The 26,759-nt window shown below is 44.9% G+C and overlaps 1 long non-coding RNA gene across 1 annotated transcript in view; it reads right to left on the reverse strand.

Moving 5' to 3' along the window:
• Positions 1-6,698: 6,698 nt before the first annotated feature.
• LOC125924407 (uncharacterized) overlaps positions 6,699-26,759 on the reverse strand; it is an 80,692-nt gene continuing 60,631 nt past the window's right edge. Inside the window, exons 5-6 of the long non-coding RNA XR_007458397.1 lie at positions 13,034-13,195; positions 6,699-7,323 (exon numbers count right to left, since the gene is read on the reverse strand). This is a non-coding gene — a long non-coding RNA (uncharacterized LOC125924407). The remainder of the gene's footprint in view (positions 7,324-13,033; positions 13,196-26,759) is intronic.

Here is a 26,759-nt window from a genome sequence, read left to right on the forward strand (position 1 = left end):
TTATGAGTGATTTCATTTTCTTCTTTGTGCTTTGCTTTCATTTTTGTTTTTATGTTTTTCATTTTTAAATTAAGCACTCAATATATCCCTAATAATTCAGCATCTGGATTGTTTCCAATTTCTATACTGGAAGTAATGGTTTAATGTTCATCCTTGTACATAAATATATGTATAGATCTCTGTTAATTCATGTAAGTGGAATTTGGGAGTCAAGAGGTATGCTCACAGGATTATATATTACTTTGGTATTAAATTTTTTAACTTAAAAAAAAAAGCCACGATAGAAGCAGGCTATGTTTGAACGTGAATGCCACCATCCCTAGAATATAATCTCAAGCAAATTCTACTAGTTTCCTGTGCCTCGCTCTACTCTTTTAAAATTTTTTTTAACGTTTATTCATTTTTTGAAAGACAGAGAGGGACAGAGCATGAGTGGGGGAGGAGAAGAGACAGAGGGAGACGCAGAATCCAAAGCAGGCTCCAGGCTCCGAGCTGACAGCACAGAGCCTGAGGTGGAGCTCGAACTCACAAACCGTGAGATCATGACCTAAGCCAAAGTGGACGCTCAACGGACTGAGCCACCCAGGCGCCCCATCGTTCCACTCTTTTAAATGAGGATGTTAATTGTTCTTCCTCATGGGGTTGTAAACATTGGATGCATTAACTCCCATAAAGACTTACAACGGCGCCCAGCACATAGTGAGTGCTCAATACATTTTAAAAATCATGAATTTGTACCATTGATAATACAACGAAGGTTTTCTTATCTTGTTTTCCCTGATGCATTTTTTGTCATTTAATGTGTTCTATTACGACAGTATCTCGCTTAAGTAATTAATCCTTTACTGAACCAATCCCCCAATTAATCTTTTATTCTCACAATTTCTTCCTATTGCCCCTTTAAAAACCACTCCTTAAGGATAATGCTCAGGTAGTGAGATCTGAACCTTTTTTTTTTTTTTTATTGCTCTTGATATGAAAGTGTATTTGTAAATATTCTCGAAAGTACCCAACCCCTGGTCACAATATATTTTGGCATGGAAGTGAGTTAGTAGTTCTACAGTGTCAAAATCAATTTTGAAGGAACACGGGATCCCTAAAGGATTTCAAGCTTCCCTTTTCAAGGGAATATTACAGCCGGAACGAGCGTTCCTTCCCAACACTTCCCTCTGGGGCCTCATGGAGCTACCAGATGAAAGCAGGCCACACAGGTCTTTTTCACAAAGTGGAAGGCACTCCCGTCAGAAGTAAGTACTTATCACCCAAGGAAGTATCCCTTAAATTTTTTGGTTTTGTAGAACATAATCCTATCACGTGAAATACTCTGTTAAACAAAGCCTTACTTGCAAGATGAGACTCCTTCAGCATTCAGAAGCACTCCGTATGCTCTCAAAAGAGAGGAGTCCTTCTCAGAATTCTTTGCACTTCCCCCTACGTATCTGTAACTGATAGAAGAATCCCGGTGACTCACCGCAAGGAGCTGACTGGAAGTCCGGGTAGCTAGATTTTAGACTTACTGCACTGCTAATGACCTGGATGACCTTGCACTCGTAGTTACAATGCAACTTCTCCCAACAACTTTCCATCCGTAGAAATGAGGCATAGAAGCAGCTGATGTCCAAGGTTCGGTTTGGTCCAACACACCTTTCCTTTTTTTGTGGTTTCTTTCTAGACTTGGCTCAGCGTCAGGAATGCAGAAATCAGTCATTAAATATTACAATGGAACTCCCCTCAGCACTTAGAGGGAGAGCGAAATTCATGTGCTAATATCTTCTTCCTTAACACACAACCCGTGTTTATGAGGTACCTACCAGGTGCTGGTACTTTTACATGGTGGAAACACATTAGGAGCAAAATAGAAACAGTCTCTGTCCTTTGAAGTTTACAGTGCATCAGATAGTGACACAAGGGATGATAATTAAGTTTGATAGGTACGGCGACCTCAGGGGTAACCAGCTTTGAGAGGCTATGGTTCTAAAGCTGGACCAACAGTAGAGGAGACACTGAGGTATCGGTTTCTTTAAACAACCTTCCCTAGCCGTTCCCAACACCCTTAGCTCAGGCTAAGGACACGTGCCTCCTTGGGGCTCTTACAGCAAGCACCCTGCGTTTACTGCCATCTGACCCATCAATACGTTGCATTGAAAATATCTGCACATATGTGTCTGCCCCACTAGACGGTACCATCCTCAAGAAGAAGGACCATTTCTGTTTCATTTTGTGCCTCCACCTATGACCTCTACTTTAGCACACAGCACAGATCTTGACACCTAGTTAGCCCAGAAAAAACGTTTGTTGAATAGACACAAGGCCTAATCCGCTCCCAGTTTGAGAAGAGCAATGACTGATGGTGGAACTCAAGATATAATCAGAGTTCAATCAGCTCAAGAGTCAAGGTCCAACTCAGGCCAACCAAGTACTGTTTTACTTAGAGGACACCCAAATACAGGCAATTCTTTGATTATCTCCATTCTCATGTAGAGTGTTCTTTTATGGCCATATATCTTTAATTTCCCCCCTTTGAAAAGCTCCCTTAGAGCACGGAAGCGTAAAGAGATGATGTTGGCCAAGCCCTTTGACCTCTCTGCAAGAAGGTGAACACACACACACGCATACACGCACACGCAGAAGATCCTGACATTCCTCGGGCTTTTTCTTTTCCATATTGAGATCTTATCAACAGGCGGTCCCTCTCATTTCAGGATACGTGTCTCTAATAAACTCAGTAGAAGGACAAAATAAACCAACGCACTCAGACACAACTCCGAGGCACCAGCAGCCTCTTGCTGTTGTCTAAAAGCAGACGAGCAGCATTGCAACCGACTTCTGCGGCACCTCTGTCGGGCAACCTTTTTCGAACTTGAATCAGAGGGGAAGCCAGCTTCATGTCTGGGGGTCTGCAGGTTCGTTACCGGCTAACACCTCTGCTTCCTCCATCACCTGGCCCTGGTCTGTCTCTCCTCCTTTCATTTCTTTAGTTCTTCCTTGCTCTTTATAAGCTAGGTCTCTGTTCTCCCCGAAAGCCCGGCTTTCTTCCACCTCCTTGCCTTTGCACCGAATGAACTCTGGCACCAATACTCCTCCACTTCCCAAACCATCTGCATGCCTTCAAGTCTCTCCCATTTTCAAGGTCCAACTCACAGAGCAAATGCTCCAAAATGTCTTTTCTCAATGCTTCAGCTTAATATAGCTTCTCCCTCCTCTGAGCTTTATATGGAACCCTCTATTTATATATATTCTTCTTATAACTTCCTGCCTGTTCTGGGAGTTCACGGACTGGCCTTATCTTCCCTGCTGGCTGCAAGTTCCCCGAAGGATGATTCATTGCCATGTTCCCAGCACCCAGCATGTGAAAGACGCTCAACACACTGGAGACTATGGCATGGATTAGTAGGGCCCCATCTTGGATTTCTCGTTCTTCACAGTAATAGATGAATCTGGTGTTTGCAAGGAAACGCGATAGGCTTAGTTGCTAAACAATGTCCCAAATTGTGTCCTTTGTTCTCTGTGGTCCGCCCCCACGTAGGCTGATTCTTGAGTGGAAAACATTCGGTTTCAAGGGAACAGTGTGAGCAAAGGCACAGGGATGTGAACAGACATTGACTCTTCCGTAAACTGTCGTGTGACTTGAATGCAGAGTCTTTACTGGGAGAAGAGATACCACTGGAAAGATAGAGAAAGTTTCATGGTAGACACACTCACACGTCCCACGAAGGGGCTGGAACTTTATCCAGTAACAACTGAAGGGAGTCACCACAAGATGTTACACATGTGTGGGGTTTTTTTAAATTTTTTTAAAAGTTTTTATTTATTCTGAGAGAGAGGGAGCGAGCATGAGCGGGAAAGGGGCAGAGAGAGAGGGCGAGAGACGGAATCCCAAGCAGGCTCCGCGCTATCAGCACACAGCCCAAAGCGAGACTTGAATTGATGAACCATGAGATCATGACCTGAGCCAACGTTGGACGCTTAACCCACTGAGCCACCCAGGTGCCCCTGCATGTGTGTTCCCGAAAGACGACCCTGGATATCATGTGAATAAGAGCCTAGAGAGGGACAAGGTGGCAAGCTAAGAGAAAGTTCATTGTGATTCACTGATGGTACAGTTTCTTCTGACTTACCCTGGGGTAGAACAGGAGAAAAGGCAAATCTGTACAGGATGCAAACACGTTTTCTGCAATTAAAAAAAATCTGCAAAACACAAATGAGCTAACTGTACACGGAAGCCTTCAAAAACCAAAGCGACACACACGTGTAAGCTACGCGTCCCCTCAGGCTGAGGGAAGAATGCAGCTTCCAATTAAGTCCTGTTTCGAGGCACATCATATTTATTCATTTTATTCGCACCGTGATTTACATCTATTTTTATATGAAACATCCATTGTTCCCGAGACCATGGGGAGGAGAAGAGTGCTCCAGAAGCTTGCAGAGTTGAGGGAGAGGAGCAAATCACAGATGGATAAATTCTAAAGTGTATTTTAAAGTAAAAGTCCAGGGGCGCATGGGTGGCTCAGTCGGTTAAGCGCCCGACTTCAGCTCAGGTCATGATCTCACAGTCTGTGAGTTTGAGCCCCGCATCAAGCTTTGTGCTGACAGTTCGGAGCCTGGAGCCTGCTTCAGATTCTGTGTCTCCCCCCCCCCCTCTCTCTCTCTCTCTCTCTGCCCCTCCCCTCCTCTTAAAAATAATTAAACATTAAAAAATATTAATAATAAAAGTCCAAAGAATTTTTGTTCCTTTTCGGCTCAAGTCTTCATGCTAATGTGTCTTTTGGGTAAATTTTCATGCATTTCTGTCCTGGGATTTGTGGCCAAACCCAAGGTAAATGACTAGTGTTTACTGAAGAAGTTATTCTCCTTCATCTTGGTTCCCTTTTTTCTTCTGTTTTGGATAATCTACTTTCCTGTGGCTGCCATTTTGAGAGTTCTAAAAATAATATGTAAAGAGAGCTGATCAGTGAAATCTGAGGTGAAGAAGGAACTCAGAATCAGTACCTTGAATTATTGCAGTTCTTTCTTCTTGACTGAGAAAACTGAAGAATATTTGATGAAGATCCATATTGCAGAAACTCTTGTCCAAAATTTAGTATGAATTCTCTAGACTCCGTTTTCCCACCTAATAAGTGGGTTGACAATAATACTGTCTAAGCTTTGGAGCACATTACTCTATATTCTCTATCTCAGGGGTCAGCAACCATAGTTTGTGGACTAAATCCCTCAAGCCACTTGCTTTTGTATAGCCAGAGGGCTAGGGAAGAGTTTATACATTTTAAAATAATTTGGGGAAATCAAAACAATAACGGTGTTTTGTGACACATAAAAAGGTTATGAAATCAAATTTCAGGATCCATAAATAAAATCTCCTTAACATACAGCATTCATTCACCTATTATAATACTTTCCAGGGATGCCTGGGTGGCCCAGTCAGTGAAGCATCCGACTTCAGCTCAGGTCATGATCTCACACTCCGTGAGTTCGAGCCCCGCGTCGGGCTCTGTGCTGACAGCTCAGAGCCTGGAGCCTGCTTCCGATTCTGTGTCTCCCCCTCTCTCTGCCCCTCCCTTGCTCATTCTCTGTCTCTCTCTGTCTCAAAAATAAATAAAAACATTAAAACAAATTTATAATACCTTCCACCATAGGGATATCAGGCTGCCATAACAACATACCGTAGACCAGGTGGCTCAAACAAAAATATATATATATTTCTTACAGTTCTGGAGCCCAGAAGTTCAAGATCAAGGTGCTGCCAGATCCACTGTCTATTCATTGTGTCCCCAAAAGGTAAAGAGCAGAGATAGATCTAGTCTCTCTCTCATCCTTTAGGGACACTAATCCCATTGTAGGGGCTCCACCCGCACGACCTCCTCTAAACCTAATTACCTTCCAATGACCTCAATTCCAAATGCCATCACATTGGGGGTGGGGGGGGCGGCAAGGTCTCAACACATGAGTTTTGGAGAGACACAAATTTGCCCACAGAGTGCAGTAGCTGCAACAGAGACCATATGGCCGGCAAACCCTCACATAGTTGCTATCTGGTCCTTTACAGGAAAACTCTGCTGACCTCTGCTCTACGTTTTTAACAGCCCTATGAGTGTTCCCCCCTGTTTTGCCATTTTACAGGTGAGGAGACTGGAGCACCAAGAATGACTTGTTCTAGTTGACTGTCACACAGCTAGGAAGTGGGTTCAGGATCTGCACTGCCCAGACAGACTCCAGAAGGTTCACTCTCATACTCTATATAACACTGTCTTCCTAATATTCTGGGCTTCGCCTCGAAGCCGCCACTCGGAACCCCCTGAATGAATTTCAAGTTGAAGCCCCATTGCCTCTAAGAAGAACTTCTCCTCTACCCCAGCCTCTATTTCTCTGTTTCCTTACCAGATTTCCATGTCACTTACTGTCAGTTCCATTCTTGGCTCACAGTCACGTGCGTGCCTGTGTCCCTCTCCCAACAAATGAGAAGACTGCCGAGAACAGGCAGGTGCCCTCGCCCTTACACCCTGGCCCTCAGTGCAGTGCCTGACTTGTAACGAGCTCAGAAAATGCGGGCTGATCGAAAAAATGTTACTTGGTAAACAAGGGTGATCTCTGTACCCTCTACTGAGGTCAACTCACTTACAACAGGGATTAAAACCTTCACCCTCCTATGTGAAAATGATGCCAAGGCCCAGTGGTTCATTATTAGAGATTCCCTGCATTGGTTGAAAATGAAAATAAAGACATTATTTATTGACAAATAAGCAATTGACAAAGGTGTGTGAACCAGCCCATAGATGGGGACTCACTGCTTTGGGGTTATTTGGACGTGCCATTTTCAGGTGTTCACTCTCACTTTGTCCTTCTAGTTGCTAGCTGGGTCATTCCACTTATCTCTTCAAGAGCCTTTATTGACATACCAGTGGCTACAGAATCAAATCCAGTTTCCTTGGCTGGACATTCAGAGTCCTCATGGGTTTGATCCCAACTAACTTTCTGTGACGGTTACTCTAAATTCTTGATCAGATATATTGTTTATATCTGTTTTGAGCCATTCTTTAGCTGTCATTTCTTCCCGGAATTTCTTTTGAGGAGAATTCTTCCGTGTCATCACTTTGGCTAGTTTTCTGTCCCTTATGTGTTTTAAAAGCTTGTTATGTGTCCCGTACCTGCGAGCACTACTATATTAAAGAGGGGTCATGCACTGCCTAGGGCTCGGCCCCTCAGGAGGTGGTTTTCGGAGTGTGTTCTGTGCTCTCTGTTGTTGTGACTGGTTGCTTTATCTCCGGGCTTGTAGTGATGTTTTGGACCCTCCACCAGGTGTGCTTTCATGTGTTCATCAAAGTAGCCCTGGAAAAAAATATTAAAAAAAAAAAAAAGAAAAAAAGAGTGAAAAAAAATTGGGGGTGGTGGTGGTGGGCAAGAGGCCTTATCCCATACAAAGAGAGAAATGACAGGGATGGGGAAAAAGAAAAGAAAAGAAAACTGACCAGACATTGCAACTATATATCTTAATACAGAGAGAGAGAGAAAGAGAGAGAGAGGGAGGGAGGAAAATAAAGGAGATATAGAACAGGTGTAAAGAGAATAGATTAAATATGTTTGCTTAAACAAACCAACAAAACAACGCCCCGCAACCAGAATAACCAGACTAGAGGAGGGAAGGGGGGAAAAAGTATATATATGTTCATATATGTATAATAGGAATTGTCCAAGAATTAAATCAGAAAATGCAAACCCGCTGGGTGCCTTGGATCCAGTGGCAGCTCTGGTCTGGAGGAGGGGCTGTCTGATTGGTCAGTGTCGATCTCAGGTAGATACATAGTTCCCAGGCCCGGGGAGGGGGACCCCCTCCACTGTGCCCCTGCTGTTGTTCCCTGAAGCCCCACCTTGCTGGTGATGGGGAGAAAAATGTCAAGACCCCAGTCTCTCCTCCCAGGACCATGTGTCCCAAACCACTCTGTTCAGGCTGTCCTCACAGTGCCTCAGGCTCCAGCGGCCAGGGTTTTTTCCCCCACCCCCTCCTTAGTCTCCTGCACTCTTCCTGGGGCTCCTCATCTGGGATTCAGACCCAGATGTCTTAAAGGGTCCCGCTCCCCGCATCCCACCCAGTTCCTGGGAAGTGCTGTTCCACCCCACAGATAAATGGCCTTCTGGCTGGCGGGCGCAGGCAGGGTCTTTTGTCCTTTGAACAGATATATACCTTCTTCCCACAGCACTCCAGGGAGGGGATCGCTTTCTCCCACTGCGGACTGCACCTCTGAGCTAGGTACTGAGCCCGGGGCTGGCTCCCCTCCTCCGCAGGTGCACACACAGGGCAGCTGGGGCCCCAGTCGGGAGAAAGCCTGCAGTTAGAGATTGGCTCTTTCTCCATTTTGTTTTTTTCCTGACCCCCAGTTTGTGGTTTTTCACTTGTCCAAATACAGTCCTACACTTGCACAACCTCTCTTTCTCTTCCCTCTGTCTGCAGAAGGGAATCTCTCCCCTTCCTACAGGTGGTGCCTATGCCCGTTTTCTCTCTCCCAGTTCCCAATCACGCACTATTGGCCCACCAGGTTGTCCCCATGGGCTCCTGGAGACGTCTCTGTCACTCTGAAGTCCGGACTCTTGGAATTCCAAGTCCTCTGGCCTCAACGCTACTGTGTTTGAGGGACGAGGGAACTTGGGGTCCCCCTACTTCTCTGCCATGTTGGATTCCCCTCTCAACTAACTTTCGAGCTATGTCTTTCCCTCTGTTTCCCCACAGCCCAGTCTGCTCAACATTTTCCAAAACACTATTCCTATTCATCCTATAATGATGCTGTCTTGCACCCCAGGTGTCCATCCATCAATACCTTCAAACACCTAATGCCATGTTGAAATGCCACCTCTTTGAGGACGTGGAGTATACCTCAGTCATCTCCACTTGTCTCACAGTGATTAGCCCAGTGGCTGCACACACAGTAAGTGCTCAACACTGGCCTGTTTGCTGCTATGTTCCAACCCTTTATCCATCTACCTGTTCTTGCCTGGATCCTTTGTGACTAGATATGGACAGGGGACTTTCAGGAGGGCGGGGAAAGGAGCAAAGTCTAATGAGTTATGTATTATGTATTACATTATGTGTTACACATTCCTCAGGCCCATTCGTTCATTACCTGTCATTTGTTCAGCATCTCCAATGTGCTGGACACTGTGCCCAGAACTTTACATTTATTATCACTCTGTCATTTACATTTCAACGAGATAGATACTATTATTGGCTTGATTAGTCAAAAAAAGAAACCTGGGCTCACATAGGTAGTGCAATTTGCCCAAGATCACACAGCTGATTTGTGTCTAATCATAGAACAAAACCTATGGCCTTTCCATTATATGTCATCACCCTAAGACAAAGACTCTGACACCAAGGAGCTCACAGACATGAAGAAGGTTTGACTCTTATAGCCCGTTCACTAATTATTGGTCCATTTATTCCACAAATACCACATCAGACATCAGCAATACAGTATGAAGAACAGGCGATGGTGGATGGGTAAAGATAGGAAAAACATGAAATCAAAGAAAACCCAAGAAATGAAAACAACTCATTGAAAAGATAAAACAAAGGAAGCGCATGTGACTCAGTCACATAAATTTTTTTTAATTGTCAAATGAGGAACTCTACAAACCTGGGGGTTTTCAACATGATTGGTCTAGCTGAAACAGAGGGGGAAGTGAAAGTCAAAGAAGGGAATGGAACATTGATTTGGGGTGCAAAATCTATACTATCACAAATGTTCTGGTTTGTTTTTCAAAGTCCTTACGATGTGTTCTCAAGGAGGAAATGTCTCACAGTTTGCTGGGTAGCCATGAAAATGTACTGCTCACGTCTCCTGAGATGGGAAACATAGTTGACTGAATGTCCCAGTGCTGGATCCGCCACTGTGTTCATGCCAAGGTCACACCTCCCACAGGCTGCTCCCTGCCAATGACTAAGCATGACGAGGGTATAAGCCCAGGCTCATTCTCTGGGACACGGAACTGCTCTCATAGGCAATTTGGTCTCTGTCCAAACACTGGATCTTAGAAATGTACTTCAGTTTCAGACTCTTTCTGCCTGGTCTCCTTCCTTCCTCCTCTCCTTTCACAGGTGTGAGACCTACATCAGGGTCTAAAGTCTCTCCCTGCCTCCCCCTACTTCCTCCCTCTTTCTCTTCACAGGTGTTTCCTCCAATGACCCTCTTGGGCATCTAACCCTGTCTTAGTGTGTACTTCTCAGAGGACCCAAACTTCTACACTAGTCCATTCAGAGCTCCCGGTGGTCAAGTAAGAAATGTTTTTAAATATATCCTTTTGCATTTGGTTTGGATTTATGTGGAGAGTTGGAAAGAATTGGTCATAGAAGAACAATCGTTCTCACGCTCCTGGACCCAAGAGAGTTCCAGCATCTTAAAGAACTCTCCTCTGAGACCATAGTAAGTAACCATAATAATAATTACAATGAAATCATTTCATCTTTTACTTGCAATAACCATCTAAATGCTGTGGGTGGGTATTTAAATGCTCGTGTTAGAGAGCGGGAGGCCTGGAATGGTGAGGAGGCTTGCCTGAAGTGACAATGGCTTTGTGGGTGGACAGGTCTAGTGAAGCCTGACATCCCTCTTCTCCATGCTGCCACAGCACATGCTCCTGGTTTCACACCCAACTGCAAGACAGAACCCATTAAGAATCAATTCAATATGAAGTGACCCTTTTGGGTGACATGATTCAACCCAAAGACCTTCATTTCTGCAAAATAAGCATCAAATTCGATGGGCATTTTTTAACCACCCTTAACTGACTGGTCAGAGTCATTCTGAGCAACATGAAGCGCCCCCCCACCCCACACCTCACACATTCTAACCGCAGCACCTGGCACCATGCCAAGAATACAAACCCTGCATCACAACAATTGGCTGGCTGTTGTTGGATGGACTGACTTTGGGTTTTCCCAAACGGCATAGTCTTGTTTTCAAAGATGACAACTACAGCCGTCTTTGTAAAACGTGCGCGTCATTTCAGTGGCAAACTGATGACGATAGCATGTGACAGATAGCATTTATTGCACCCCTTTCTTTGTGCAGTGTCTGTACCAGAACCACCCTCAATTATTATCCCATTTTGTAGATGAGAAAATTGAGGCTTGGCTCTATTAAGCAACTTGCCCAGTATGTCATAGCTAATAAGTGATAGAGATCAGATGCCGCCCAGAATGAAGAACCACTCGTCATCCTCTCTCCTTCCCAGAGATACGCCAGAATTGAGCACAAAGTCCCCACCTTGGTCCAATAGTGGCGTGAAACAAGACTGAAATCATGAATAATCCAGAATGATCACTCTTTAAAGAAATATTTCCCAGTGCTTCATTCAAACTAGATTTAAAAAGTGATAGGAAGGGTGTGCATTAGACCTTTTGGGCTGTGAGCTAAGTGGAAAGAGGTTTATAATTATCTCATTACATACTTGATAACAAATGCTTCCAAGATGCTTGCTGCATTCCACACCATTTCTCTTTGATATTTTCCACAGCTCGCTGTCATTTTACTGACACTCTAATAGAAAAGTTTGAACATCCATAGGAAATTGCCCAGAGAGAAGAATGAAGGGAATCGGACTTTGATGGTTCCCTGTCTTGCTGAGGACAGGCTTGGTCATAGCTGAGCAGTCAGTCCTTGATTACACCACCAGCCTCCCCTACCCTGTTCTCTCCTTGATCACACTGACCAACGCATACCAAAGGCGGAAAATGGACGGTGTGATGAACCACATTGATCTTTTACCGTGCTACCAAGTTTAGGAAGAGTCGTCTGCATGGACAAGACTAGTTCCAGGACTGCCTCTCTCAGACTCGGAGAAATAAGGAAAACAAAAAGAATAAATAGGGGAAAAGGCAAGGAGAGGACATTCTAGTCATTATTTCTTCACGTATTACTTACTCATCCCCCAACAAAACCATACTGAGTGCCTATTTTAGGTCAGGCACTGAGTTAGGAACTGGTCAACTAAATAGACGTGAGAAGGAAATGACAAAAAAGATATGGCAGACTCTCCCTGCCCGTGAGCATGCCGCTTCTTTCTTAATTCCAGCCACAGTAGATGAATCATGGTTCTTCTCAGCCAATCATGGTTACCACACCCCCTTTGGGAGCAATTAGTTTAGGGTCAGATGAGTGACACATTTCTGGCCAATGGCACATAAAGAGAAGTTTGCAAGGGGCCTTCTGGGGAAGATTTCCTTCTCCAGCACAAAGGAAGTAAAGGAGGGGGCCCTTTTTGCCAGCTGCTTTCTTTAATCCTGCATGAAAAGATGTCCTGAAAAGACATGATGCTTAGAGCAGAGGCAGCCACGTTGCAACCATGAGGAGAGTCATCACCGAAACTCCAAGGATGGGAGAACACAAAGATGTGTGGAACGTGGGTCTGCAATGTCACATCAAGGTAATGTGCATCAGAATCCAACAAACGTGTGATCAGTTCAAGTAGGCTTAACCCTTGGTAGGATTTGTGGAGTGTCTTGTTTTATTAATAATTACAAAAAAAGAGAGATTTAGTCCAGCTCTATTTTGTACCAGGCAATGGGCAAGGTGCCCTTTACAACATCTTTTTTCATCAGCACAAGAGAGGCACGCTGATGCTCACAGGGGTAAGATATGGCAGCCACTTCATATCCGCCCCACCCAGCTCCGATTTGTAATTCCCTCTCCTCCTATTAATAGCACCTCAATTCTCCTGTGGGTGGTTCCTGATGAACCATCAGCTGTGGTGTCTTGGCCCCCTCTCACATACCTGATACATAACAAAGCTTAAAAAATCTACTGTTTTCTCTAAAGCACACTTGTCTTATTCTCTCGACCCCATTAGATATATAGCTACATCGATATCAATATCAATATTGATGTTGATATCGATATCAATATAGATATATTGGGGTCAATATAGATAGAGATAGATAGATAGATGATGGCTAGATCTGCTCTTCTCTCAAGCCTTGACCAAATTTAAAAAAAAAGACTATCTCTAATATCTCTTGCAGGAAACAACATATTTTAAAAACATTTACCATAAAAGTAAGGTTCTTCTTAGGAGACAAGCGAAGTTCCGGTCTTCCAAATGCTGATTTTTCTCACCACAGACTAGCTTCGTGTACGTGGAGAAGGTGCACCATTACCAGGAAACAAAGAGTCGGAGAGAAAATATACGGTAGGTCTCTTACCGCTCACACCTGTTGGAGAGGTATAATAAACAAATACAGACTCCGAGAATAAGGTTTCCCTGAAAGTACACTGTCACTGCCAGGAAACTATTGCTTATCTTTAACACAGAGAAGAAATCAAGGGAGAAGCCTTGCCTAGAAAGTTCAGAAATATTTGCAGTCGGTTGATATGACTTAGCACAAGCCTTTACATTGACACTGCTCAGACCGTATAGTATAGGGGTCAGCAAACTACAACCTGAGGGCCAAAATATGGCCTGTCACCTGTTTTTGTAAATAAAGTTTTATTAAAACACAGACACACCCATTTGTTTATATATCATCTATGGTTGTTTTCACACAATAACAGAGTTGAATTGGTGGCAGGGATCATCTCTTCCACAAAGCCTAAAATATTTACAATCTGGCCCCTTACAGGAAAAGATTGCTGGGGGCTGGCCTTGCCTAATAATATCAGCAATTATTATCAGTTATTGAACATCTACGTTTATCACCAGCGTTGGTTCTCAGAACGTCTGAAGTAGGTACCTCGTCCCATTTTTCCACAAAAAGAAGGAAAACGAAGCTGAGGAATTTTTAGTAACTCGCCAAAGTAACAGAGTCAGAACAAGGATTCAAACCCAGGCATGCACACTCATTTCTGGATATTATTTATGCAGCTGCTATGGGCAGGCCATCCACTGAGTACAAGCAACACAATGGCAATCAACACTGTGCAATCTTTGTCTCATGGAGCTTACCGTGGAGGGAGAGAGGTTGTTGTTAAACAGATAACCACATAACCACATATATTAGATATGATGGGTAGTTGTGCTAGAAAACACTGTGAGACACAAGATTGGGGTACTGGAGGGAGAAAAACGGGTGGTCAAGTTTAGATGGGAAGGGGTCCCTTAGGTTGGGCTTCCAAGAGAGCAAACCCAGCAGTAAATCTCACTTGCTAATGCTTTCTTGGGCGAGGCAGTCTAGGGCAGCAAGAGAAAAGGACAAGAGGAAGTGAAGGAACGAGGGAAAGCACATGCAAGGTGGTGTTTTACAGAGCTGGCACCAGCCTTGCAAGAAAATAGAGCTGATGGCTCAGATGGATGAGCCATCTGGGACAACCGTGTCTTGGAGAGCCCATCTGGGAGAAGGAACAGAGAGAGACTTATCTGCTGGCCCCTTCCCATCTCCTGTTTTCCCTGAGGAGAGCTGAGACAGCCTGAGGTGTTAGGCTAGAGGATGCACAGGAGATTGGGCTCCCATCAAGCGAGTTGCCGCAGCACAGAAGGTCACATAAGGCTGACAAAATCCAGGAGACCCACAAAAAGAGTCCATCAGGCATCTTCTTTGAAGAAGTGATGTTTCTACTGAAACTTGAGAAATGAGTGAATGAATGGGAGAAAACTTCATTCAAGCTGAGGAGAAAGGAAGTGCAAAGGCCCTGAGGCAGGAGAGAATTGGCATATTTGAGAAGCAGAAGAAGACTTCGGGGTGCTCAGGAGTTATACTCCACAGGTCCATGCCCTTGCTCCACCATTTATTAGCTGTGTAACCTGGGGAAGTTTCTGAACATGTCTGAGCTTCTCTTTTTTACCTATAAAAGGGAGATCATAAGGATTAAACAACATCATACATGCACACTTAACACAGTTTTTGGCTCATAAAACTCATAAAAGGCAAACAATATCAGTCATTATCCTTATTATTTTTTAAGTTTATTTAATTATTTTGAGAGAGAGAAAGAGAACACATGCGTGTGTGTGAATTGGAGAGGGGCAGAGAAAGAGGGAGAGAGAAAATCCCAAAAAGCCTCTGGGCTGTCAGCACTGTACCCGACACAGGGCTCGAACCTGTGAACCATGAGATCATGACCTGAGTCAAAATCAAGAGGCAGAGAGTCTCAACTGACTGAGCCACCCAGGTGTCCCATCTTTATTATTATTACTATTATTATTTTTATTATTATTATTCCTGGTTATTACTTACCCTGACCTACTGAATTAAAATAGCTGAGGAAGGGCCCTTGAATTGCATGCTTAAAAAAAATCCCTGTGATAATTTGGATTACAGACCAGTCTTCTGTAAAAGGATTATGCTTTCACATCCTTGCCACACAGGGCCAGTCGATTTTCCTACTCTACTGTCAGATTCGGCTCACTGAATTGCTCTGGCCTGTGGACTATGGGCCACATGGCTGCAAACGTGTAAGGTGACCGCATACCTAAAAAGTCAGTGTCTTGCATTCCTGCCTTCTGTTGGAACAGCACACTGCGCATAGGGGCTGCTCCTTCCTGTGCAATCACAGACCAAGAAGACCAATGGAACTGACCCTTAGTCAACCCACAGCCTGAAGCACAACTACTGCTGAGCTGTGGGCATCTTGTGACATAAATAGAAAATAAATCTTCATTTTTATAAGCCACCGAGATCTGGGGGCAGGGTTCTTTGTTACGCAGCAAAACTGATCGATACAGTCTCTCGTGATTCTTTTACACGTGAAATTACGGCAATATAAAACACTGAGTCTGTGCTCTAGGTTCTTAAGGGAGCTTCTCTTTCGCAGGGACAGATGTCCAGCAGACATTCGGCTAGACACAAGTGTGTATTGGGGTGGAGTGTGGAAGATGGCAGTATCAGAATTGGCTCTACTAGCTGATGTTGAGAAATACCCAAAGCGAACATGAAGGCATTGGCTCAAATCTCTCCGTGCGCTCTGTAAGGGGGCAACCCCTTCCTGGCCTTAACACACACCCCACCTTCTGCATGTTCCATTTGGGTGACTTTTGTTCCCTTCCAGGCATACTGAGATGGGCATTTTCATATTCTGCTAATAGCAGAGGTGTGGGGGTGGGGGTGTGTTGACAAGATCACAACTCCCAGGGTGTTTTTTTCCAGACCTCACTTGGCCTTTATGCCACAGGAATAAAGTTGATCCCAAAGCAACTCCGACCCCTTGAAAATCCTTGTGAACTACCTTTGCCATACGCACTTCTCTAAGAACCAAGTTAATAATAACACTCATATTCATACAATTTCAACAAAATATATGTTAGAAATAAGACCTCTTTTCTGCCGTCACGAACGCCTGCTGTCCCCTTTGGAGAAGCAGCATCACATAGTGGTTAAGAGGGAAAATTCTGTCATTAGAACGCTTGCATTTAAATCCTGCTTGCCAGCTGCGTGACCCGGGACAAGTTACTCAACCTCTCCGTGTCTGCATTTTCTCATTTGTAAATGGGGATTATAACAGTAGCTCTACTTGAGGGTTATGTTGAGCATTATTTGAGTAAATACACATAAAACACTGAGACTGATGCCTGGCATATAGTGAACTGGCTCAAACAAATGTTAGCTTTTCCTATTATTTTATGAATGAGCTCAAGCATCTTGGTCACATGGGCAGAGGTAGAGCGAGAGATTATATAGAATACAACCTCCTTCTCTCAATGCTAGAGATGGCCTGGGTGCCGGCACTCTGCCCCGCCTCTCGGGACCCACCACAGCTTACACCCTCACCCCGTTGTTCTGGTGTAGGCTGTGGGCGTTCTTATGGACAGACGTGAGCTGCTGCTGAAAACTGGGATGCAAGTCTGCATGGCAATGTCCAGGGAACCAGAGCGGGGGAGGGAGGGAAGGGGAAGAGAAAGGAGAGGGCCTAAGGGCCATTCTGAGTGGGGTCAGGGCTGCACTGAGGGGTGGGAGCACCCTGGACAGGGGAATGACTTGGGAACTTTCAAAGAGATGTTCTTATTTCATCATCCACTACGTACTGGAAAAAGAGATAAGGTGATCCATTGGTAGCAGCCTCAGCCCCCCTTACATCCTCTCAAACAATTCAGGTCTAGGGGCGCCTGGGTGGCTCGGTTGGTTGGGCGTCCAACTTCGGCTCAGGTCGTGATCTTATGGTTGGTGAGTTCGAGCCCCACATCAGGCTCTGTGCTGACAGCTTGGAGCCTGGAGCCTGCTTCCGATTCTGTGTCTCCTTCCCTTTCTGCCCCTCCCCTGCTCACACACACTCTCTCTCTCAAATATAAATAAACATTAAAAAAAAAAAAAAAGAATTCAGCTCTGGCCCAGACTTGCATATTTTCCTGACATTAACCACCATCCCTGGGAAGCAAATTAATGGGAAATTATTTCCACACTCCCAAGTCTGGTGCACATTTATTGAGCACCTATTATGAGCCAGGCAATCTGCTAAGGGTTTTACATACATTAACTCCCTTAGAATTTCCCTCAAATCCTATGAGGCCAGAATTCTGAGGATTCTCGTTTTGTAGATGAGGATCCAATCTCTGAGAGGTTAAATAAACTGTGTAGGGTCACCGGCAAAGCCAGGAATCAAAGTCAAGTTCAGCTGTGCTACCCTGTTTTGTGTGGCACCACTTTAGAGCATTTTACAGCCCAGTAAATGGTGACGATGATGGCCAAGATGAGGAGATAGTCCTGGGTTCCCAGAACATGATGTCTCCCTGTCTCCTCTCTGCCCCTCTCTGAATCCCTCCCTTCATATTTCCTCCCTCCCGGAACCACCAGCCCTGCTGTCCTTTTTATTCTTCCCTCACTCCAGGTTATGTGATCAGGAGAAGGTTGTGACCATTACTGAGAAGAGCTTCTCATGATCCAGAGGGAGTTACTGAAACGTCTATGACTCACCATGCTCTGGGGAGACACAGTGGTAGAATGCCCTATAAGGAGTCAGGGGCTTGACTTTGAGTCCATCACTTGTCACTAGTTCCAGGGCCTTGGCCAAGTCACTTGACTTCAGTGATCCTTAGTGGATCAATGACACGTGTCCTACAAACACACTGTATTCTTGGAAGGTAGCTGTGAGGTCACCCCATCCCCCCTTCTCTTCCCATCAAATGCCCTCTCTGGAGAGATTTTTGCCTTTGCTCTATTCCCTCAGGTGTGGTCCACAATCCAAAACAACAGCCCATCCTGGAAAGCCATCTTCCCAAGTCTACGTTCACCTGGCACCTGCAGTACTCTGAGTCCTTTCTCCCTTAGAGCACAGCAGTTCAGCATAGTCACGGGGTTCTCAGATGGGAGTGTATATCAGCATACATGGAAGGCTGCTACAACCCCGGAGGGCCGGGCCCCACCTCCAGAGTTTCTGATTCAGTATCCCTAACACATTGCTGGTTGATGTCAATGCTGGTCAGAGGACCTCTTTGAGAACAACTTAATATTCGACAAGTATTTTCAGAGTCAGGAGTAAGTGCTCAGACTACCTCAAGTCAATTCCCAGCTCTTCTGCTTTCTGGCTATGCAAGCTTCCACAAGTCAATCTCAGTAAGCCTCAGTCTTTTCATCTGTAAATGGATATGACAATGATGTGTACTTCCTAAGATTATCGCAAGGAAGGGCGAGCTCCTGCTGAGGGCCTTCAGCCTTCTGCCTGACACTTCATAAGTGCTCTGTTTGTGAGCCGTCAAAATTCAAGGGGTTCTAAGGCCCCTTGGGTCATTGAACCCATCTTCTCACTCTGAGTCACTCTTCAACCCCAAGAAACGACATCTATTGTCACTACTGAATGTGTCTCTATCCCAGGAGCTGCCCAGAAATGAAGGCAAGCTTCAGAGCAAACCAGTAATTAGATAATGACAACAAGCCAAACACACTGAATCGCGGGCGGGTGGCGTGGAAAAGGTCAGGCTTCTCAGATCCTCACTGTAGGGAAAAAGCTCAGGACATGGCATCAGATGGTCTGAATTTGGATGCAGGCTCTCCCGGGTTGGGGCTGGGTAAGCTTAAACAGGTTCAATGTAATCTCTGAGACTCAGTTTCCTCATCTGTTCAGCGGGGACAATAATGAGCTGCCAGTTTGTTTCATAAGCTGAGATTCTCCTAGTTGTGAGAAACCCAGCAGCTACCTAAATATTTGTGTCCCTTCCTGCTCCAGGCAATTCAGGTGCCACTGCTGATAACCCCCCTGGTTGTACTACCATCTGGACTCTTACTTAGAGAACCCTCATTTCTGAGAAAGGCCAGGACACTCCACTCTACCAGCTTTCTCTGGCCTCAGCCTACCCATGTTTCCAGGGAACACCACTGGCCTATGTACCCAACCACAGGTCACACCAAAAAACTCATGTTCAGCAAAGGCTGGGAGCAGCCACGGTCAGCTACAGCCCTAAAATCCACAAGAGACAAGATTCATGATAATTTGTTCACTTTCCTTCCTCTTCTCTTTCCTCCAAGAAGTCAATTTCACCAGTCACTGGACATGCTTTGAAAGACCTCAGAAAATCCCACAGGAAAGCACCAAAGATTGTTTTTATCATTTTGTTCCATTTCTCCTGTTTGCTTAGTAATCCTGGTAAACAACTTTGTGCAAACAGAAACCTTTTTCATTCCATTGAGTTCTTGCCTGGGGCACTGTTGCCTCAATCTTAAGGTTTGGGGGTAGGTGGAGAAAGTACTTTGGATTTAAACTTCCTGATAAGTGGGCACATAACAAAATGAAAGAACACCGGCCATTTATTTATTTATCCAACCCCCTTGAGGGGGTTGGATATGAGTGACTTTCTAAGCTTCCATATGGATGTTCTATTCTTTTTTTTAATTTTTTTAACGTTTTTATTTATTTTTGAGACAGAGAGAGACAGAGCATGAACGGGGGAGGGGCAGATAGAGAGGGAGACACAGAATCAGAAGCAGGCTCCAGGCTCCGAGCCATCAGCCCAGAGCCCGACGCGGGGCTCGAACTCACCGACCGCGAGATGGTGACCTGAGCTGAAGTCGGACGCTTAACCGACTGAGCCACCCAGGCGCCCCTGGATGTTCTATTTTTTATGACCATTATTAATTCTATCATCTTTGTCATCATCACCAACAGAGGCTTGGCCCAGAAACACAAGTTGTATTTGTTGAGTGTGAATTTGTCTGGAAGTTCAGTGTCCTTAGCCCAAGTTCACCTGGTCGGTCATAGCCCGAAGCCCCAGAGAAAAGAGAACCTGGCAGCGTTTGGGTCCGGAAGGAGACATCAGCAGAGCTTGCGGACCTGGTCTGAACCAGGTACTCTGAATGGGCACCTTACAAAGACTCAGAGCTTTGCCAGTTAGGAGTTGCCACACTGCCCCACTGACCCTCACTGAGTTACCACCCCCAGTGCCATTCAGTGACTTGGTGTAGGGCACTGTGTCAACACCATTAGTGGAGATGATAATCAATCTTTAAGCTACAGTCTCATAGCTTCTCTCTAGAAGTTCTCTTACCTCCCGAGACTTTTCACACAATCCCTGCTCTTTACATCCTCTGTCCAGGCATCTGGCTTTTCTTTCCTGTTCCCGTGCATGGCACGGACTGGCATTCTGTACAGTTCCAATTAATTCTTTGTTTTGTTTGATTTCTAGCCCATGGCCAGCAACTCCCTGGGTTTTTACTCTCAGTTGCTCAAGTAAATAAGCCAAATGTTAATTTATTGCTCTTTGATCATGACTAAATGCAGAGATGGTGTAACCAGAAATACTAACGTTTGTCCAGGCCTCCCTGGTAGCACAGTAATGGCACTGGGTTTGGGTGTGCTTTGGTTTCGCAGGGCAAAGGGATGCCCCCTTCTCTAGCGTCCATCATCTCACTGGATTCTCCCAAACGGCCTGGCAAAGTTGACAGGACGGAAATTATTATCTGCATTTTGCAGATGTGGAAACCAGGCTCAGAATGATTAAATAAGTTGCCCAAGGCCACAGAGCTCAAAAGTAGCTAACTGCAGCTAAAACTTACTCAACCTGACTCCCAGTTCAACAAAACTGTTGTGAGTGTCTCCGTCCCCCATTGGGTCATCATGTGGGATAATAATAATTTTATATGATATCTTTTCACAGACATTTTCTGGGTTATCCAGAGTGCATTCTATGGGACGGCAGTTGTGTGAAATACTCCATAAGAAAACATGCTGTGGCCAAATATGTTTGCAATATGCTGTCTACTCTATTCTATTCTTGGAGATTCAGCATATTGATTAGCATTTTCATAAATGAAAGCCTCTGAGAAGTTCTCCTGTATAAGACCTGGACAAAGTTATGGCCCCAAATTGTCTGAACATATTTGATCGTGAGGAGGCAAGAGTGGAAGCATGGAGATCATGTCCCAGCAATGCACCCAAGAGACTGGGGGTGTGTGGACAAAGAGGGATGGCACCAACTGGTGAGACATATTTCAGATGCAGAGCCAACCAGATTTGCTGGTGGAGGATGCAGGGCGTAAGAAAATCAGAGGAGGTAAGGATAGCCCAGGGATGTGAGGTCCCAGCAACTGTATGAATACAGTGGCCACCTCCTTATAGTGGCTCTCCCCGGACTAAAAGCTCCACCCTATCGTGGCGGCCTCTTACAGCATCCGATCCCTGGGCTTTGGTGATTGCAGTTTTCATTTTATCTTTGTAGATGAGATCACTGGCAATGGCAGAGCTTTTGACTTTTTCCTCACTACCCTTATCTCCAGTGTCTAGCACATTATAGTCAACAAATCTTTGCTAAATAAATGAATGGACAGAGACTCGCATGCGGTAGTCACTTAACAAGTTGTAGCTACCATACTATTAGTCAACCTAGTACACAAGCATTAATAATAAAGCTAGTCAACTAGTATGCAGCGGGGTGGGGGGGGGGGCTGGGGGGAAGTGCGGGGGCAGGACTGTTAACTGGTTGGAGGACTCCATTCTAATCTGAGCCTCATCCTTCTGTCCCTGGACTTAGGGTAAGACCCTTCCTCTCTCTGAGTCCAGTTCTTCTGACTCCATCCAACAAGAGGTTGGACAATAGGATTCCCGTCAACCTGCACTTTGCTGCCCATGAGTTTATGTGGAAGCCATGGACAAGGCTGTGTTCTTGGGAATGTGTAGCACAGGACAGCCCAACACAGACCAGGTCTGATCAAATGCTCCGCCATCTAGCCCAGCTTAAGTCCTGCAGGCACCCAGAGAAGGGGACTGCAGTAGTAGCTAGAGTCACCAAGAAGGCTTACTGGAGGTTCTTCTTTCTCCTTCCAAGAGTCTGAAGTAACAGATGAATATGGTGACATTTGTTGGAGAAAACAAACAAGCAAACAAACATTCTTCTGGTTTTCCTTACTCTCAGTCCAATTGGCAAGGCTATAGGAAGAGCTTGCCCCTCTCCTGCCTCCAAAAAAGGACCATTGAGCAAAACCCACTTCCTCTACTAGACCTCACTCTGAACCTAGCTTTGTATATCTGAGATAGTCTTTCTTTTCTCTTCCACTTAGGAATACACAAAAGTACATTTCCCATCTGGACCTGTTTCGAGCCATTCTCCCTCAAGGCTGATCTTACGTTCCTGGTTGTGGACAGCTTGCCTGACCACGGCCTCACCACAAGGCGCGGAATGGGCCCGCAAAGTTTGACCAGCTCTATGATATCTCTCTCAGGGAGGGCTCCTGAGCAAATGATTTTCAGTTTCAGTTCATTTGTTTTTGTTTTCCATTTGGTTGCCCAGGGCAAACATCTACCCTGAGAGCTTCTCCCCTGGGACCATCTGTGCTATCATTGCTTGCCTCAGAGCAGATGTGTAAGGGGTCCCCCAGTGCTGAGGCCCTGCTTGCCTCTTTTGTTCCCCCAGAAGAGGTCACTACGTGATTAAGAAAAATGGTAGCTTGGCCCCAGCCCCTAGCCATCCCCCCCTGCCCCGCCACTGCCAATCAATGCACAGTCCTCTGCCATTAATAACCAAACCCCACAAAGCCACCCAGTCCTTCCTGATATCCTCACCATTGATTTTATTATCACTGTTATTGTGAAAAATATTCATAGCACTGCGTGGTGATCATCACCACATCAGTCTTGTTTTACAAAGATGCCGGCATGACAATCATTTTATTTCTGCCCCAGACTGCCCCTCCAGCTGCTACTTAGCCTAGTTTAGAGGGAAGAAGACTGAAGGACGAAGAGCTAAACTGAGTTACATAAAGAGAATCAGCAGCCAAGGTGGGATGAGAACCCATGTCTCCTGAAAACAAGTTCTGATGTTGAAAGAAAAGGTGCAGTTTCATTGGCTGAGCCACCCTTCCTAGGCAGGAGTAAAGGATTGAAACATGGTAACAATTCAAGGTGAGCGGTGCCACTCTGCAAAGGCAGAAGCGGGGGTGATGTGAAAGCCAGTGGCTTAGCTAGAGGGCAGCTCAACCTTCTTTCTGTTTTCAGGGTTCAGAAAGTAAACAGTGGAAGCCAAGTGACAAGGATGAGGGGGGCAGAAGAACCCACTCAGCCACCATGGGGGTGGGACTGAAGATCAGCCTAGTGCACTGTGGAGTCTTGGTCACTGAAAGAAGTACGTGAGATGCACAGAATGTCATTCTCAGTTCTCGGTTTCATATTATGTATGGAGAAAAACTGGAGATGTTGGGGGGTGGGGTGGGGCAGTGGTCAGATAGTGACTTCCTGGAAGCTTATGAGGCTCACAGCAACAGGACCTTAGAATACAAGAACCCCAGTGGTCTGGATGATTAAGGAGGAGGAAACTCAACAGCAATATCATAAGAAGAAGGAAGAACACAGCCGAACACACCATCAAAGCTGCTTTCATTGTTGTGAATGAATTCTAAGTGACCGTTCAGCTTTGGACATACACTCATACTTCAAAATCCCAAAAGCAGAAGTCATACCACCAGGATCCCAAGCCTGAGAAGCCAGGTTGCAGAAACATCCAACTGGCCAAGCCAAGACATTTGCTCAGCTCTGGCAGCCTAGGGATGAGGGCTGAGTCTAAGCTGTCTGATGTCTGTGGTAGGTAGAGGCCACTACTCTCCAACAAGACTACAAAAAAAAAAAAAAAGAGGGGCATGTGGGTGGCTCACTTGGTTGAGTGTCCGACTTCAGCTCAGGTCATGATCTCACAGTTCATGGGTTCGAGCCCCATGTTGGGCTCTGTGCTGGCAGCCCGGACCCTGCAGCCTGCTTCAGATTCTGTGTCTCCTTCTCTCTCCGCCCCTCCCCTGCTCACGCTCTGTCTCTCTGTCTCTCAAAAATAAATAAACATTTAAAAAAATGACTACAAAACAAAAGAGATCCTATACCAGCAGGGAAGGCTGGATATGGCCAGCTCCCAAAATGAAATCTATGAGAGCCTACCACACACGGGACTGATACGCATCCTTATAAATCCAATGGTTCCTGCAAAGAGGATGTGGACTACTCTAGCATCTATGGTGAATATCAATCACATCAATGATTAAATAAGCATTTAGTATGAATTGAGCAGTGCAATGAGTGCTGTATATGTATATTATCATATTTATTTTTTCCAACTGCCCCTGCAAGAGGTTTTATGTATTCTATCTTACAGAAGAGGAACCCGAGACTCAGAGAGGCAAGACAGCTTTTCCAGGGTTGCTCAGCTTACAGTCAGAATTGTAAGTCAGATCTAGATACCTAGGCAAAGCATCAGCTTTTTTTCTTTTAAACAGTAGAAACTACCTAATGCTACTAGCCCCTGTGACCCTGTATTTCCATAGCAAGAGGACTTTGAAGAGGGATGAAGGAATGATGGTAGCCAGGTTGGAGAGGACACCATAGATAAGGAAGGGTCTGAACCAAGCTGGCATCTGAAGTCATCCCCAAAAAAGAGAGGGAAGCAATCGGCTACTGGGATAATTCTAACAGTGCATTAGTTCCAGTTTTTATGTTTCATTACATGGCTCAAACAACAAACAGACAAGTGTTTGTTGAGCAGGACACTGTGATATGAGGTCCTGTGGATGATGCAAGAACAAATGAGTCAAGATGTTTCTATGTTTTCATTCAACCACCTTGAAATCTTACTGTCTTCCTGGATGCTTGAAAAGCTACACAGCCATTTGAATTATATGGCCTCAGATATTAAGTGACAAGGGTCCCAAGGAGGCACAGTCTGAATATTCCACAGGGGAATTAACATCTGGGATCAGCACTGAACCTTAGGTTGGAATAAATAAAATAGAGACAAGAGAGCATTCCTGGAAGGGGGAAGGACATCTGCAAAGCTAAGGAGGAGATCGGCCCAGCTAACGTGGAGAGCTGATGTAGGTCGTGAGACAGAATCAAAAAGCAGGTTGAAACAGTTTTACTCAGGGATTTTGAACTCTAGGTTAAGGGGCTTGATATTTACATTAATAGAGATGCGAATCTGAGGGAGGTATTTGAGCGAGTTAGGCACATGTCCAGCACCCACTAGAGTTGGTGGAAACTGTCAGATACATGAAACATGTTTGCTAAGTGAATGAATAAATATTATGTATAGGTTAGGCTGGCAAGGAAAGAACAAATCAAGGACACTAGTTAGGAGCCTATCCCATTAGCAGTCTGGGCAATACAGATTGAAATAGAAAAGCCACAGAAAGCTTGGACAATGAAAAGGACATTCTAAAAGGAAAAGAAGATGATTCTAATGTCCGCATTATTTCCTGATTGGTAGTTTGCACCAAGAACAGAGGGACACAATCTTCTAATAACCTCCAAATTCAAAAATCCATAAATCTACCAGAGCAGCTAAAGACACTATATGCTTGTCTGAAGTAGAGATTAAGTCAGGAGAAACAACAGAAGAGTTTTTATTTTTATTTTTTTAATTTTTTTAAAATGCTTATTTATTTTTGAGACAGAGAGAGACAGAGCATGAACAGGGGAGGGTCAGAGAGAGAGGGAGACACAGAATCTGAAACAGGCTCCGGGCTCCAAGCTGTCAGCACAGAGCCCAATGCAGGGCTCGAACCGATGGACCGCGAGATCATGACCTGGGCTGAAGTCATGATCTCAACCAACTGAGCCACCCAGGCGCCCCCAGAAGAGTTTTTAAAACAGAAAGTAAAAATCTAAAAAACTGAGCCATGTTAAGCTTTGGAGCCAATGTTTCATCTTTTTGCTAGCTGGTTCACTGATACTCGATTTAACCTGTGGTGAATGAACAAACACAGCAAAGCAGGTCTCATTGTGTCCATTTTGCAGATGGGAAAAGTGAGGCTCAGAGAAGCCAAACATCTCACAGTGACTTGACTCTAGGTAATCTGATTCCAAGTCCTGTTTGTTTTTTGTTCATTGTCATTGTTTTCTATCCTCCCATATGGTAGAACAAGAGATGAGGAAAACAGAAAGAGAAATATAGAGAAAAATGAAAACCTAGTAAGTCCCACTGCTAGATAGATGCCCCAAGAAATATATGATGGGGCTGCATGAATCTCTACTAAACTTTTCTCTTTGCCATAAGTATGAACACTCCCACGTTTACCTAAAAGAATTAGCCGTGAATAGTAACCCATTTTCTCTCCTGACAGTGTATATTTTCTTTTTAATGCAGAGACACTGCATATATGTAATTGGTATTTTTTAACAAGCCTGTGTTAGGTCAGTAAATGCCTTGACTTCTCCATTTCCCTCCCTGCATCATCACTTACAAATTCCAGCAGATGCCAGGGAGTTCTCACCCAAGCCAATAAGCCCCAGAATTATATAAAGCTACACCCTTCTTCCCAAACAAGATCTTACCACTGTGAACAATTCACTTAGTTTCAGCCATTTGGTTTCTTGACAAGAGCCAAAAAGTGCTGAGATCCCTCCCTGGAAGGATCAGAAACCTAGAAGAGGTCATATATGGCATAT

Source organism: Panthera uncia, chromosome F2 (assembly GCF_023721935.1).
Source record: "Panthera uncia isolate 11264 chromosome F2, Puncia_PCG_1.0, whole genome shotgun sequence".
NCBI classification, from domain to species: domain Eukaryota; kingdom Metazoa; phylum Chordata; class Mammalia; order Carnivora; family Felidae; genus Panthera; species Panthera uncia.